Here is a 16722-nt window from a genome sequence, read left to right as displayed (position 1 = left end):
TGGAGCTTGATGCCCCTCCCACTAAACAAAAAATCCATTATTTATAAATGGATTTTCAAGAAGAAACTGGTTGAAACCATCAATTAAAGAGTCAAATTTAAAAAAGGGAAACATACGTGAAAACAAGAAGTTTATATTGACTAGAAGTTCTACGTCGTTAAATATAAGATCCCGAACCAGGGAAAACAAATATGAATAATCTCGGAATGATTACCCTCCCTCCTTTGTGATCATTTAAGAGAATAGATGCTTCCTTGTTCTCCAAATATGAGAGAGATGGAACTTTCATTATGGTTACTGATGACCTTACAACAACACATAAAAGCTCTCTGGGAGCTTTGTGCATGTTAATCTTCGGGAGTTCTGTCTAAGCAAGTTGTCAATAAAAATGTAAACATGTAGGTGAGACTTGTATTAATGACCTGCAAAGATTCAGATGGTGGAAAATTTTACATACTAGAACATAGGGTGCAAGATCATAGTTGTCTTCCCGCCGCTCCAGTTTCATGATCTTGTCTTGATTATACAAATGGTATAATTTCACACATTAATATAGAATTTCATCTCAAAATTGAATTGATGCGAATTTTATTTGTTTTACTATCTAAAATATTTATTTTCAAGAAACCAAAATTGAGAAAACTTACCTATATTTATTTTTAACTTTATTCAAATATTTTTCATTGAATTTTCACATCATTTCACCTCAAAATTAAATTAATATAAATTTTGTTTCTTTTACCATCCAAAACTTTCATTTCAAAGAAATCAAAATTGTGAAAAATAATATATAATTATTTTAACTTCATTCAAATATTTTTCATTAAATTTTCACATCATTTCACCTCAAAATTGATGTAAGTTATGTTCTTTTACCATCCATCATTTTCAAAAAATCAAAATTGAAAGAAATAACATATAATTATTTTTAACTCATTTAAACATTTTCCTTTGAACTTTACATCCTTTTACCTCAAAAACGAATTAATGTGAGTTTTGTTTTTTCTACCATAAAAAATTTTCATTTTCAAGAAAAAGGTTTTGACAAAATAAAACAAAAACCCATAATTTTCCTATAAATAGCTCTACCAAATCACTTCTTCCACACACTCTTAAATCTCAAGTTTACTGGTAGAGTTTTCTTTTTATCTTTCTTTTCCATTATGTTATGTTATTTTTAATGTTATGCTTTTTGTATCACTCATGTTTAATGTGATGATTTTTTTTTTTTTAAATGCATGTGATGATTTTTGTATCCGTATTATGTTATGTTCTATTTAGGGTTACGCTTTTTGTATCCGTATTATGTTATGTTCTACTTAGGGTTATGCCTTTTGTATCCCTATTATGTTATGTTTAATCTTATATTTTTTGTATATCCTTATTAATGTTATGTTAGTTCAATGTATGCTATGATTTTTGTATCCATATTATGTTATGTTATATAAGCTTAGGGTTATGCCTTTGTATTCCTATTATGTTATTTATATTTAATATTATGCTTTTTGTATTTCTCTATTATGTTTAATATTATGATTTTTATATCTTATTAAGTTATATAAGTTTAATGTTATAATTTTTGTATCCTATTAGGTATTATGTGTTATGTTATATAAGATTTTTTTTTGGAGTACACGTTATATAAGCTTATGTTATGCCTTTTGTATAAAATTATGTAATGTTACTAACTTTGTTTAATGCTTTTACTTTGTACTATTTTACAAATGGGGGGTGTAGAATTTATACCAGTTTTTTATCAAAAGCGGTGGAATCACAAGAATTAAATTAAACAACATTTATCCAGGAATGATCCAAAGAAGAACACCAGACCCTGCCTCAATGTGCCACCAGAGGTGAAACAAGAAATCAGCAATTCAATGAAAATGAAAGAAGCCAAGAAAATTAATGAAATACAAAAGGAATTATGGTCTAATATGAAAGGTCATAACGAAGATGATAGTAGTGGATCATTTGACGATGTTGAAATCTTTGGTAATGTTTACTGGAGCCCTTGTGCAGCACATTGCACCGATTTAATGTTTGAAGATAATATAGGTAAATGAGCTGCGACACATTGCACAGAACTATTAACCAAATTGTTACATCATTTGTAGCTCATTATTTGAATCCAAAATACCAATATAGTACTGGTATTGAAATGGATTTTAAATTGATTGAGGATGTACATAAGGTATATAATAAATTATTTCCCAATTGTCCAAATGTTGGAGATTTCGGAACTGAGGTAACTATACAACCAATAATTAATTGATAATTATGTAAATTTGAATTGATAGTAATTCACCTAATACTTGATCTTTTAATGCAGCTTATACATTTTAGAGATGCGACACATAGTTTTTCAGAATGAACTGCTATAATGTCGAGAAACAAAATGCAACCTGTAAGTAGCATTTAAATTTCGATCTACTGTCTCATTTTATTTGTATTTTTTGGGTGGTTGCAGGCCATTGGTGGGCCATTTATGTTAATAGTGATCCAACGGTACAAAAAGTAGCCATGCGTGTTTTGTCTCAAGCAAGTTCTTCATCTGCATGTGAGTGAAATTATCGGTTAGCTTATGAAAGACTTCACAAACTTGTTTACTGGTACTACAACACGAGATTGGAATTTAGAGATATGGAAGCCAAAGAAGAAAAAGTTGCAGAAAAAGATTACATTGATTTGGTAGATGTTGTAGAAGATCCAAATGATGATGGTGATGACCCACTTTTTCAATGGGGCTAAACAGTATATTTGGATGACGAAGCTGACAATCCAAACCCTGAGATTGTTGACATGGCTGCAAAGTTTGGTATCAATGTGGAGCAAGTAATGAATGAATAAGCTATGACGTAAGAAGAAGGGTTAAATTCGGATGAATTTAACATCTATTTAGAAGCTGGTTATATTGAAGCAGAGCTTAGAAAAGTGAGGAGAAAACGTCATAAATCTAAGTCAACTAATGATGAAGATGACTGTATAGACGATGGAACTACATCTGGTGGTGGAGGAGGTAATACAAATGTTGGAACTTCAAGCAGTTACTAGGTTGGAGAGGGACAATCTAATTTGTTAAATGTATAGGGGGGTTGGTTGATGTTTGTTAGGGTCTATTCTTAGTCCCTTGAAGTTGTATTTATATTCATACTTCTATATACAAATTAACTTGTGAAATACATTTGTAATATGGTATCAGAACCAAATTAGGCAATTTCTACCATCTCCAGTCCTCTGTTCATAAATCCAAGTCCTCTGTTCACAACCAATAGGCTTCTGTTTCCAGATCTATCGGACCCGTATTTTCATATCCCTCCGCCTCTGCCACCCAAATCTATTGCCTCCACTTCACACAACTCCCTGTTTGCACAACGAGCTAAGTCAGTCTGCCTCACACAAGCTCCACCACGTCCAACAAGCCAACTGAATACCTATTTCTAGATCCATCGGACCCGTCTTCGTCGCTCAAAGAGGTTTGTGCCTTCTGTTCATTGGCATCGCCTGTGCATTCTGTTCACTGACGTCACGTTAGCTCCCACCAAGCCAGCCCACCAGATCCTTGTTCACCGTGCCATATCCCTAACAAGCTAGATCCAAACGACGAATCAAGCCGATCAACAAATGAGAGGCGATCCAACGAGTTGTTATCGTCGAGCCGAGCCAGTCCAACAAGCTGAGCCGATGAGATATTTTCTTTCCAATGGAGTCGAGCCGAGTCACAAGCCTTTTTTTTTGTCTTCTTCCCAATCAAGCAAAGCCATCACATGGAGAAGGACGATATGTTTCGCCCTATTGGTACTATTCTTGATGGGACAAATTATCTTACCTGGGCCCATAAAATGAAGAGTTTTCTAATAGGGTGTAAGTTATGGCGCATTTTTACCTGCGATATTCCTAAACAAGTCAAGATACCCGTTGAAGATATGATATTAAATTTATTGAACGGGGATTGGGATAGTAAAAATCATCAGATCATGACTTGGCTTGTAATATGCCTATACTTTCCATCCATGTCCAGTTTGATGCGTTTGATGACACCAAGAGTTTATGAGATTTCCTGCCTATACGTTTTCAGTCTGTTGGATTAGCTCATTTTTATCAACTGCACAACACTCTTGTTAGTCTCAGTCAGGAGATTGGCCAATCCGTTAACGAATATCTAGCCACACTTCAGCCAATTTGGATACAATTAGATCAAGCTAAAATTAGCGTTGATCATCTTCATCTTATTAAGGTTCTTATGGGGATTCGTCTAGAATATGAATCTATTTGTGCCACTTTACTATATCGCAGTCCTGTTCTTTCACTGGAAACAATAATTTCGGAAATCCTGTTTGAGGAAAAACATCATGGCATTGCTTTTTCCAGGAAATCTAGCAAGCAATCATTTTTCTGATACTTTTGGAGCTCTCTTCTGTAAAAATTGTAAGCTCATTGGGCCAAATTTACTAACTGCTCAAAAGTCGAGTGCAGAAATTGTCACAAACGCAGGCATATTCTAGATAACTGTCCCATACAACCACCTCGACCTCTAGGACATTCTTCGAAGACAAGACATGTTAGTAAGCCTAGTTTTGCCTTTACTATTGCTGTCACCTCCTCTATTGATTATGAACCTTCTTCGTTTAATTTTCAGATGAGTGATTTGCAAGACTTGCTTAAACAGGTGACTTCGTCCAATTCCTCCTCTCTTGCGGTTTCTTCAGGTAATCAGTGGCTTCTTGATTCCGCATGTTGTAATCATATGACTTCTGATTTTTACCTTCTGACTACACCCACTTTTGCTAAATCCCTTCTTCCCATCGATGCTACTGACGGTAATTGTATGACAATATCCCATGTTGGATCCATTGACACTCCTACACTCCAACTTTCCAATACTTATTGTGTTCCAAACCTAACCTTTAATCTTACCCCAATTGGATAGTTGGGTGATCTTTGTTTAACTATTTCTTTTTCTTCTATAGGGTGTCAGGTTCAGGATTGACAGATGGTACAGACAGTTGGTACGAGTCACAAAGTGGGAAGATTGTTTGAGCTCACGTCACTTCTGCTTGTTTTCTTTCCACTCCTGTCACTGACTCTGCTATATATCATTGACATCTTCATCTTGGTCATGCCTCTTTTGACAAACTCTGTCATTTGATTTCTCGTAAAAATTTGAATAATGTTTTCAAATTTATTCCCTTTGATTGTGTGAATTGCAAACTTGCTAAACAGCCCGCATTATCATTTTCTCAGTCTAATTCTATATGCAATCAACCTTTTGACTTAATTCACTATGACATTTAGGGTCATGCTCCTACTTCTGCTATTACTGGATATCATTGTTTTGTCCTGTTTATTGATGATTACTCTCGGTTCACCTGTATATATTTTCTTAAACATCATTTTGCCTTGCCTCAAATATATATTGATTTTGCTAATATGGTTCACACTTAATTCTCTTGTACAAACAAAGCTCTTCGTACCGATAACACCTTGGAGTATAAGGACTCTAGGCTTATTTCCTTTCTCACCCAATAAGACACTCTTGTCTAATGCTCTTGTCCCCATACCTCTCAACAGAATGAGAGAGCGAAACGTAAATATTGCCACATTCTAGATTCTGTTCGAGCCCATCTTCTATCTACCTTCTGTCCTACCAAATTTTGAGCAGAGGCCACCCTTACTTTTGTCTACACAATCAATCGTCTCCCTTCGTCTGTTCTTTACAATGTCTCTCCGTTTGAACGTTTATATGGTATTCCTCCTGATTATTCTAACCTCAAAGTCTTCGTTGTGCATGTTTTGTTCTTCTCTATCCTCATGAACATACCAAATTAGAACCGTGTGCGCATCTTTGTTACTTCCTTGGCTACGGAACCAAGCACAAAGGTTTTTGCTATTAGGATCCTCTTTTAAATAGACTGTGCATCTCTCGTATGTCACTTTCTGGGAGCATACAATGTTTTCTAGTCTTTCGACCTTTCGTGCTTCTCTTTTAGGTCCTCATCTTTTTCTTCCTGATGATTTCATTGACCTTTTTCCTTCATCTGCATCTTCTCGTGATACTAAGCTTGAGCAATTTGCGCCTGTCTCTATTGATCTTGATCCATTATCTGTCTCACTTGAGGAGTCTGAACCTACTTCTGATCTTGCTTCTTCTGTTCGACGCTCCACTCGGGTAAGGTCACCTCCCACTCATCTTCTAGATTTTCATTGTTTTTCCACCATCTGTTCCTTGATTGAACCTACCTCTTTTCATGAGGCGAATACTAACTCTCTGTGGCAACAAGCTATGATTGACGAACTCCAGGCCTTAGACAAGATGCACATGTGGGACTATGTTGAATTACTTCATGGTAAGAAGCCTATTGGTTGCAAGTGGGTTTACAAGATCAAGACTCGCTCTGATGGTTCTATTGAATGATATAAAGCTTGACTGGTGGCGAAAGCATACTCTCAAGAATATGGGATCGACTATGAAGAAACCTTTGCACTTGTAGCTCGGATGACATACGTTTAGAATCTCTTAGCCATTGCTGCAGCCAAACAGTGGCATCTGTTTCAGATGGATGACAAGAATGCTTTCCTTAATGGGGCTTTATCTAAGGAAGTCTATGTGCAACCACCTCTAGGTATCTCTCCACCATCTCAGAAGGTGTGTCTCCTTCGTCGAGCATTGTATGGGTTGAAACAAGCCCCGTGAGCCTAGTTTGCAACTTTCAGTTCCACCATTGTTTAAATTGGGTTTATGTTAAGTCCTCATGACATGACACATTTTACGCGTTAGACAAATCATGGTATTGTTCTCTTTTTTCTATATGTTGATGTTATGATTATTACTAGAGATGATTTGGGGTCATTTAGTTACTTCTTGGTCTTGAGGCATCAATGAGCTCTGCTAGCTGTTCATTATCTCAAGCGAAATATGCTTCAGACTTATTGTTGCGTCCTGGGACCAATGACTCTGCTATAGCCCCGAAACCGCTCGACCCTAACATTCACCTGACTCCGTTTGATGGTGTTCCTCTTGAAGATGCCACTCTCTACCGTCAACTTGTTGGTAGCCTGATATATCTAATAGTGACTCATCCTAACATTGCAAATGTTGTTCATATTGTAAGTCAGTTCATGGCTGTCCCTCGAACCATTCATTTTACTGTTGTTCTCCGTATTCTTCGCGATGTTAAGGGGACTCTAGGTCATGGCCTTCAGTTTTCATCTTAGTCATCCCTGGTCTTATTTGGCTACTCTGACATTGATTGAGTTGGTGATCCTCCTGACTGACGTTCTGCTTTAGGTTATTGTTTCCATCTTGATGACTCTTTTATTTCTTGGTGGAGTAAGAAATAGAGTGTTGTCTCTCACTCTAGTAAGGAGTATGAATATCGCACCTTGGCTGATGCTACGTTAGAGTTATCATGGCTCCGCTGGCTTTTGCTAATATGGGAGTTCCTCAACTGTTTGCCACTATCCTTTAGTATGCCAATCGTAGTGCCATCCAGATTGCTCACACTGATGTTTTTCATAAGTGCACCAAGTATATTGAGAATGACTGTCATTTTGTTCGACATCATCTTCAGAGTAAAACTCTTCTTTTAAGAGTTATTTCCACTAATGAGCAACTTGCTGACATTTTCACCAAAGCTTTGTCCTTTGGGCGTTTCCTTCTGCTGCTTAACAAACTCAAGTTGATTCCAATATTACCATCTTGAGTTTGAGAGAGGGTGTTAAATGTATAAATATTAGACTTAGTCTTTGTGGTTAGGAAGGTTAGAGAGTTATTAGGGGGTTGGTTGATGTTTCTTAGGGTCTATTCTTAGCCCCTTGAAGTTGTATTTATACTTATACTTCTCAGTACAAATTAACTTGTGAAATACATTTGCAATATAATCAACAAGGGTTAATTCCTTTTACATGTGAGGTTGGATTTGACCATGTCACCCAAGACGAGGACCACAAATCTCAAATGGGTGGCGAAGGAATTGCTGCTATTGGTAAACCATTCTATTGACAACTAGATGCATGATATGTTGGTTCATATGGGAATTCACTAATTTTAGGTATGGAAGCTCTTCTGCTCAGAAATGAAATGTTCCTGGAAATTCTTGCTCCCATTGGATCATTTGTATCTATATGCATTAGGATCCCATTGGATCATTTGTATCTATATGCATTAGGATCCCGATTCATGGATCTCTCTGTTCGAGAAAGAAAAATAATGAGCATAAGGAGTAATAATACACACAAAACAATGGTCAAAGTAATTATTCTTACTCAGACTATGATAGTCCTTTAAGACTTGACCATAACTATTTCCAACCTAATTTTTCACTGAATAGTTATTATCCATCTAAAGGAGGAAGATCATTGATCAATGAGATGTATCCACCAATAGGGTCTATATGTTGGCTGTATGAGTCCTATAATCTTCATTCAAGTAACTATCTTCAACATTTTCAATATAGGATGACCTAGGAGCAATGTTGTAGTTTCTATCAAAATTATCAAGGTTCTAGATTAGATGCTCCAAGGTCATCTTTTTGGTATTAGACATATAAGTTTTATAATAAACAATTTACAATTATTTTGTATGCAAACATTTTATGTCCTTTAGTTTGGCAAATAATTGCCTACGTTTGATATTATTTTATAATATTTTTTCATTTCTTTTTTAAATTTAAGCTCTTGCATTGATATTTACACAGATATTTACACTATACATCTAAATGCTATCTTACTTTATAGAAAGATGATTAAAAATGGTCAAATATAATCTAATTAGGTCAAAATTGAAGTTACATTAAATAATTATAACAATTTTCGTCAATTTTCATAAAGTTTCTTGAAATTTTCATCGATATATCAATATTTCCATAAACCAAGATCTCGATATTCAATTGACATCAATATTTTGAACATTGCTTATGACTTAATTCAAAAAAGGAAGTTCTAGTTATAAAAGACAAAGATGTATTCAAAACAAACATTGAATTAAATAAATTCTTTTATCAGATTTGAAAATAAGAACCAACCTGAGTTGAAGAAACTTCGCTTATATTTCCATATCAAGAATGCCTAAAAAGGTCTTATGGTGTTTTTTTAAAAAAAAAAAAACCTAAGTTGTTAGCTAAAAGCGCCGCACAAGAGCCCTCATCTTCTTCTCCTCTTTTGTGTGAAGACAACGGAAGTAGTTTTATGAATCAACATTCAACCATGCCTCCAATCGCCTGTAGCCCTATTACAAACCATCGACTATTACACGTTGGTGTCCGTGCCATGATTGCTGCCAATGTTCTTAGACTGCTGCCGTACGAAGGTGATAACTTGTTTTTATACAAGCTATTGTCTCTTAAGATTAGAATATTTAGAAGTAAGCGATGAAAAAAAACATTGAATCATAAGATAATAGGACCAAATTTCTTTCCATGCGTTCGGTGAATTCAAAAGAAGAGTTTGAGTATATTTATATTACTAATGAGTTAAATGTGCAAAAATACAGATGCATTTGAGGGGATTATTGGGAATGTCCACAACTACCAAGGTCCATGGACCATCCACTTGAAAGAGTTCCTTGTCTCATATTGGAAGATTAAGGAGTGGGAAGAGAGTATAAATATGAGAGCTCTCCCCACAAGTTCCAAAAGTTGTTGGAGTGGTAGTTATGATTCTTCCCCATACACGTGCTACCGTTGCCATCTAGTCAGACGAGCGACTAAGTGTAGGTAATTATGCTTGCAAAAAAAAAAAAGAAAATACTTTTATTTCTTTTAATTTTTTTATAACTGTTATGAATTAAATTTAGATCTAAAAATTTTAATATGATTTTATTTTTAGATTGGAAAACCTAATTCTCTTCTAGATCCATTTTTCATTTTTTTCTTCATATAACAAGGTTTGGTTTTGCTTTTCCTCCATTGACAGAACAACTTATTTTCTTTTTCCTTCGTCTTCTCTTTGTTTTTTTTTTTTTTTTTTTGATTTTGAGTAAATCCTTTCGCTGGTTCCAACCCTCCCTTCGATGAGTGCACATCTGAAGGTGGATGTTGTGTTAACCTTAGGGAGCAACCGATATTAACGATTCGCATCGAGGTTATGTTGAATTTGTTTTACACAAAAATATAGATATAGTTTAACGATAAACAACAATTTAAAAGAAAACTTATACTTAATATCGATCAAATTTGGAAAGGTTCAGAACTGTCCAAATTGGAACCATTTAGAATTCTGTTTCTGGAGAGTGGCGAACTACCAATCCAATCACACATTTGATTCAATGAAAGTGACGATGACATTCAGACCAAAATCTATTAGAAAGGTGCGAGTATTAATGATATTTGTAATGACTTGGACTTTTGCTTGCGTGACATTGATAAGGCAGCAAAGCAATTGATAGCTCTTGGAAAGAGATATTTTTATGTTCTTAATTTCCTTTCCCCATTATGTTTTAAATGAGTAATCATATATTTTTATAGGAATTATAGTAAATCATGTAATGGAGTGTACATTCCATTGGGTCGATTTGGAATTATTGAAAGTGAAATCAGGCATCCAGAGCTTCAAAGGAGTAAAATTACGAAAATGCCCTTAGAGGAAGTGCACGGAAACAACATGCATGCGTGCGCATATGGATGGATCGCCTTGGCGAGTGCTGCTGTGCGCAAGGCTGCACTACGGCAACCAAGGCCAGAGAGCAGCTACGCTTGACCAACCTCTATAAATGGTCATCTTCATTCTTTAGGGTATTTTTTGTCATGCCAAATTTGATGGAGGCCAAGGAGAGACCTCGGTTTCTTCTTCTTCCTTTATCCTTTGAGCATCTTAACTTAGGTTTTTTAATTTTCTTTTGAGTTGTAAATAACGGATTGGACTTCTCCTCTTTGATTTGTCTATAAAATGATGAGGTAATTTCTATTTAATTTTGGGAGCAAGAAACCTAAGTATTTTTCTTGAGATTTTCTATTCTTGGATTGTATGCATTCTTATTTTATGTTTTGTTTGAATCCATTTCATTTTCGATATGTATGTTTGTATTGTTGACTTTTCACACCTAAGCAGTATTACCTCGCTAATCGGTTCTTTACATCACATTCTCTTATTGAATGTCTAGCTAAAATCACATAAGTAGAAAATAGTTAATTGTGCATTTGATGGAAATTCTTAGAATGCATGAATTGCTAGGTTCAAAGATAAATTCATTTAATCATTTAGGTTGACCAATTGGTTAATCGACACAATAGAATCCTAAAATATAATACGCATATTTTTATTTCTATATGGACGCTGTCAAACTCAATAAAATTTAGAAGCATGTAGTTTAATTTTGGAATGGATTTCCAACCTTGATTAATAATTAGGATGCTTTCTCGGTTCGGTTCTAACTAGTTGTCCGCCTTTGTATAGGCTTGCTTGGTCGAGTCAAGCGAGTTGTTGTGCACACATAAATTGATTACATGTTCAATTAATGGAGTTTGTTGATTCAAATTACATAGAATCTTTCTTGCTCTTGAAACTAGATGAATCCTATCCTTAGTTTACATTTACCCTTGCACTTTATTTTTCTTGCACGCTTGTTCTTATCAACACTAAATCCCTCCCCCCCTCCATCGTATCTCCTTGCGGATCGACCCGTGCTTGCCACTATTGCAATGCCATCGTAGTAATAGTTGTAGAGTTCAGTTAATATGAATTTCTTTTGATTTTTAGGAGTTTGCTAAATGATGGCAAAATCTCTATTTATCAAAATGACACCATTGCCAGGGAGACCATTTATGTTTCATTTAGTCGAGTTTCTAGTTAGAGCTTTCTTTTGCTTTTGATTTATTTTCTTTTCTCATGTCAGGTTTGCTATGGCTAACAGAGTGCATAGTAAGTACTATGCATCGCACGCAAGGCAAACTATCGAAGAGAGAGACCAAGAGGCCAATCAGATTTCTGAGCTCAGAAATATGCTTGATGATTTTGTCTCATCTGTTCAGCCGTTGATTGAAAAGTAGTTACAAAGCAGCCCGATGCCAACGAGTCATACCTTGAAGAGTCACCCTAGTCATTGGGAGCTTGAGCCTTGCACCCATCCTAGATGGACTGCTCACTCTTGTGACTATGGTAATTTCTACGTAAAATTAGAGTACTATTGTCATCCCATCATCCCCGAGGTATTAGAGTAATCAGAAGGCAAACCAAGGTATATACTTAGAAGGTTTAGTTAGAGAATTGTTTAATCACCAGTTCTTTATGCAGTAAGATGTTCTTCGTATCCAGCGGGAGAGCCTTCAGTTTGAAATGGAGGTTAAAGTTGAGGTACAACGTTTGTGTGACTTGCTCGCTCAAATTTCTGACTTAGTGAGGAGGTTGGAGGCATCCCAACTGTGGCACCATATCTTCGAGGCTACCGAGGCATCCCACCATAACTTAATTTACTCTGATGATAAAGACGATGACAAGGATCCTACACCATGGTTAGCCCTATTTGTCGAGGCAGAAGAAGAACCCAACCTTAAACTTGACAAATCTTAAGTTATAAAGTCAGAGTTTGAAAAACCTCACCCTATTCTACAAATTTGGTATTTCGTTTATCTTTGAATTTTGTTCTTCTTGTTCTCAAGAGTTAGTTGTGTCTTTCATTTCTTTCAACTCTTTTGTGTCATTTGATTTTTATGATTCTTTCTTTTTTCCTTTTTTGCCTATCATTAGAAACAACAAATTTGACTTGTCTGGTTTTTTGCAAAAGATGAGAAGCCTTATAGCCTTACTAGGCTATCCGATTCATCCAAGAAGAGACTAGAGAAGTACAAGAACTTCTTTGTACCTTGACAAAGGATAGGTCAAGTCAAGCAATCCACATTAAAAATTTTCCCTTCTTGGAAGGAGCTAGGTGGAAAAATTTACTGTTTTCCTTTATTTACTTTCTAGATTAGTTTCTTGTTTTTCTTTTGTAAGGATCCCTTAGAAGAAGAAGAGCATCCTTTGAGAGGTGAGGCCTACTATCACACCTCAAAGACCGTGCACAAAAATGCCTACAGAATAGATTTCATGTTCCCTTGTCTTTATTTTCATTAAACTTTGATTAGAGATATATTGCTTTAGGTTGAGGATGGTGGTTGTATATGCATATCTGGTAAGTCCTTGAGCACCTGAGCTCGGACTTTGTGGTTGAGCTGAATGATAAGATTTTTGTGATGCATGTATTGTGATGATGACTTTCTGTAATAGGTTTTAAATAACTTTCTATTCACTTTTTTTAGGATTCACAAAATGTATGCATGTTTTTGGGTCAAATTTAATTTTTTTCTTGATTCCTTTGCATATTTTGAGCACATTGTTGTCTTATTTGTGTTTTTGAATGCTTAGGATTGGGTTATTTGGTCCATATGCTTGTTGTCACCCCGAAAGGTCTAAGTGATAGTTGTTAAATGACTGAATTTCAACTTAGTAATGCATGCTTAGTTTGCCAAACTCTTGTTTTGTAAAGAAAAAGCCTATTGTAAAGTGAATAAAAGGCAAGCATGTTATAGAGTAAAAGTAAGTTGTATGATATTTTTAAAGTGGATCACTCCTCTTTCTTAGGGATATGATTAACCTTGGGCAGCCATGGCACCCGTAGTTTTCCTCTATGCTAAAGTGCCATTGAGTAACGAGTAAGCTTCAACACTTTTAAAGGATACATTGCTCAAAGTTGGACGTCTTTCACATAACCTATGTGGGCAAGCCAAAAAAAAGGTAGCATAGTCTGGATAAGACTTCGTCTTTTGTGTAAAGTAAGAATAAGAAAAAAATTTCTTAATTGAGTGCATGCAATTGAACGGTTCTATCTTTGTGAATGGTTTGTTATCTTTAGCCTTGAGATTAGAGTCACTCATTTTCATTACATGATTCATATCTATACTTTGTTTTTCCCTGCTCGAGGATGAGCAAAGTTTAAGTTGGAGGTGTTTGATAGCTCTTTGTTGCTAATGATTATATGCGTTAAATATGGTTATGCGCTAATATGGATGTGCATTAATGTAGTTGATCATGTGCTCCGTCACAAGTTTTCTTGCTCTCTTGCCAAGAATAACGAGATCACAAGTTTCATGGGATGATCCAAGGTCGAACTCGGGGACTTGTAGCTAAAGACGATTGTAAAGTAATGTGTTTGAGGCATAATCTAAATTACTAGAATAAATAAAGTAAGAAGCATGCAACTAACTACTATGCGATGAATTAACTAATGCGACTAAACTAGCTAAATAGGCAGTGAGCATTTGAAGAATAATTCCGAGAGTTTTTAGGGAAACAATAACTTTAACACGTAATAGAAATGCATGGAAAAAATAAGGTTTAGGGGAAATCAATGTTGCATCTCTAAGTTCAACTTTAAGAAGAATCCTGGCACGTATCATTCATTTGTCACACACCTCTTAGTGGTTAGCCACATTTTTCATATTTCAATGATGCAAGAATGATGATGCGTTGAGCATAAGGTTATTTCTATCTCTAGAAACACTTCTTACGTTGCTTAGTGAGTTCCACAACTACTTATCCTCTCGGATAGTTGGTCATAGCTACTTGACTCAATGAGTGATCAAAAGAAAGCATTCAAATAATTATACACTAAGCAGACAGGATTGACCTCTAAAAGTTCAACATAGTTCAAAGTATTAATCTTCCTCTAACCTTGTGAAGATTAGCAACATGGTAAATGAGAAAGCAATGGTCAAGATAAGGAAGATAATGAAGGTAAACATGATAATATATAGATAGATGTGTTGATTACAAGATGTATTAATGTCTTAAGCCAAAATGTAATACAACAGCATAGATAAGATAGAAAGATGGACGACTAGTTTTCAACAATCTCTTACTTCCAACAGATGTGTGTCAAGACTGTTGGTGATGGGACGGTAGCGTGAAGTGGAGAAGGTCCTCTCAGATTCTTACTTCGACGTAGTTCCGATTGTCAATCGGAGGTGATTTATGGAAGTGAAGAACTCTCAGAGAAACTTTTGAATGTGCTTTCGTCTGTGATCATAGGATTTTGCCTAAGGCAAAGTTCCCAGATACTTTGCCATTGATGTTATGACTCTGTTTATAGAGCCACCCTCTGATGACCTCAGGGATCCCGCAATGGATAGTCACCATATCTAATAATGTAGGTGAGGATGTTAACGCTGCTATCATGGTCATCATTATGAAGTTGCAATAGGAGATCTGCTGGAACAGGATCAAAGATCCCGAGGCATTTGATCAACGTTTTGTCATCAGGATCAGAGCATACAATCAACTTCTACGATAACTTCAAAATATACACTTTAATACATGTTAACTCAAGATGTGTGGTTATCAGGGTTTTTTTTTTGTGCCCTTCACCGTAAGTATCATTTTTAGCATGAATTCCTAGCATTATTGATGCATGATCTGCCTATCTACCCTCATTATTCTAAGTAAAAGGCTACAATAACTTGTATTTCTACAAGTTATCACTCTCAGAAAGAGCTATTTTTATGTCCTTAATTTTCTTTGCCCGTTATGTTTTAAATAATTAACATATATTTTTGTAAGAATTTAAGAAAATCATGCATTTTGGAGTGTACGTGGCATTCGAGGTTGATTTGGAGCTATTGAAAGTGAAATCAAGGATTCGAAGCTTTAAAGATGAAAAATTACGAAAATGCCCTTGAAGGGAGCACAAGGCTGCCCTTGAAGGGAGCACAAGGCTACCCTTGCTCGGTACCCTCTGCTATGCACAAAGGCAATAGCACGTAGTTGTGGCAGCGCCGCTGATGGTAGCGTAAGCGCATGCGTCAAATTATAAGGATTCTCAAGTGATGGAACATAAGGCTCTTCAACCTCAACCTTAATCACTTGAACTTCCTTATCTAAATTGGGCACATCTTCTCTCTCAATCTCACAAACCAACTCTTGGTTGACTCCAATGCTTCCAACTCATCCCCATCATCAGAATTTGCAATCATGGACCTCCTTATCTCAATGGCATTGGAAATATTTTTCTCAAACAAGGCTCTAAATGCATCAACCATTAGACTAAGTTGATCTCTTAAAAATTTCAGGACTACCTCATTCTCCACTAATTGGGCTTCTATCCTATCCAACCTCCTCCTCTTCCATACAAAACCTCTTAAATTGATAAACTCTTTTAACAGGTCCTCTAAAGAAGGTTTCTTCTCTATTGAGGGTGGATAAATATAAAAACTCCTATGGTCATGGAATGGGTAACTGATGGGATATGGGTATGGGTTGAAAGACATTGGTGGTGGTGGTGTTGGATCTAGATTAGGTTGGTAAAACTCGTAAGACCACCCAAAATTATAATAAGACATGGTAAAGCAAACATCACAAAAGAAAACCATACAAGAGAAGACTCAAATAAAAAAAATTGAAACAAAACAAAACAAAACAAAATAAATAATATACACCCTAAATTAAAATCAGTCAAATATCTTAAATATTAAAAGAAATCAAAGCATAATTCCCCGATAGCGGCACCAAAAACTTGATGGTAGCGCAAGCGCACACATCAAATTATGATATAGTAAAACGGTCAAGAGACCAATATTGTCCTCTGAGGAATTGGTTTGACTCTCTTAGTTATTAAGAGATTCTTATAATTTTATTTAGAGGACCGGACTATGATGAGAACCTAACTAATCTAATCCTAGAAAGCAAGAAAAGATAAAACTAAGGTGAAATTAGACAAAGGCACGTTCTAAGGTATGATTTCGTTAAATGGATTAACCA

This window comes from Benincasa hispida, chromosome 12 (assembly GCF_027475165.1).
Source record: "Benincasa hispida cultivar pf3 chromosome 12, pf3_genome.v1.1, whole genome shotgun sequence".
Taxonomy (NCBI): Eukaryota; Viridiplantae; Streptophyta; class Magnoliopsida; order Cucurbitales; family Cucurbitaceae; genus Benincasa; species Benincasa hispida.
The sequence above is the reverse complement of the archived record's forward strand: the minus strand, read 5'-3'. Positions refer to the sequence as shown.